Below are 796 nucleotides of genomic sequence, written 5' to 3'. Positions count from 1 at the left end.
AATTAGTTTCTCTAATGCAACAGAATTGCAAGTTTTATGGACTTCCATTGGAAGATCCTCATCAGTTTTTAGCTGAATTCTTGCAAATCTGTGACACTGTCAAGACTAATGGGGTTGACCCTGAGGTCTACAGACTTATGCTATTCCCTTTTGCTGTAAGAGACAGAGCTAGAACATGGTTGGATTCACAACCTAAAGAAAGCATGGACTCTTGGGAAAAGCTAGTCAATGCCTTCTTGGCAAAGTTCTTTCCACCTCAAAAATTGAGTAAGCTTAGAGTGGAAGTCCAAACCTTCAGACAGAAGGAAGGAGAATCCCTCTATGAAGCTTGGGAAAGATACAAACAATTAATCAGAAAGTGTCCCTCTGATATGCTTTCTGAATGGAGCATCATAGGTATTTTCTATGATGGTCTTTCTGAACTATCCAAGATGTCTTTGGATAGCTCTGCTGGAGGATCTCTTCATCTGAAGAAGACGCCTACTGAAGCTCAAGAACTGATTGAAATGGTTGCAAATAACCAATTCATGTACACTTCTGAAAGGAATCCTGTGAACAATGGGACTAGTCAGAAGAAAGGAGTTCTTGAGATTGACACTCTGAATGCCATTTTGGCTCAGAACAAGATATTGACTCAACAAGTCAATATGATTTCTCAAAGTCTGTCTGGAATGCAAAATGCACCAAGCAGTACTAAGGAAGCTTCATCTGAGGAAGAAGCTTATGATCCTGAGAACCCTTCAATAGAAGAGGTGAATTACATGGGAGAACCCTATGGAAACACCTATAATCTTTC

At 39.9% G+C, this 796-nt stretch overlaps 1 non-coding gene across 1 annotated transcript; it reads right to left on the bottom strand.

Annotated features, from left to right (window-relative positions):
- Nucleotides 1-269: 269 nt before the first annotated feature.
- LOC112798580 (small nucleolar RNA R71) lies at nucleotides 270-377 on the bottom strand. Its single transcript, XR_003200187.1, has one exon. It is a non-coding gene; the product is annotated as a small nucleolar RNA R71 (small nucleolar RNA).
- Nucleotides 378-796: the final 419 nt, after the last annotated feature.

The sequence above is a fragment of the Arachis hypogaea genome, chromosome 4 (genome assembly GCF_003086295.3).
Source record: "Arachis hypogaea cultivar Tifrunner chromosome 4, arahy.Tifrunner.gnm2.J5K5, whole genome shotgun sequence".
Classification (NCBI taxonomy): Eukaryota; Viridiplantae; Streptophyta; class Magnoliopsida; order Fabales; family Fabaceae; genus Arachis; species Arachis hypogaea.
This window is presented reverse-complemented; position numbering and strand designations above follow the sequence as displayed.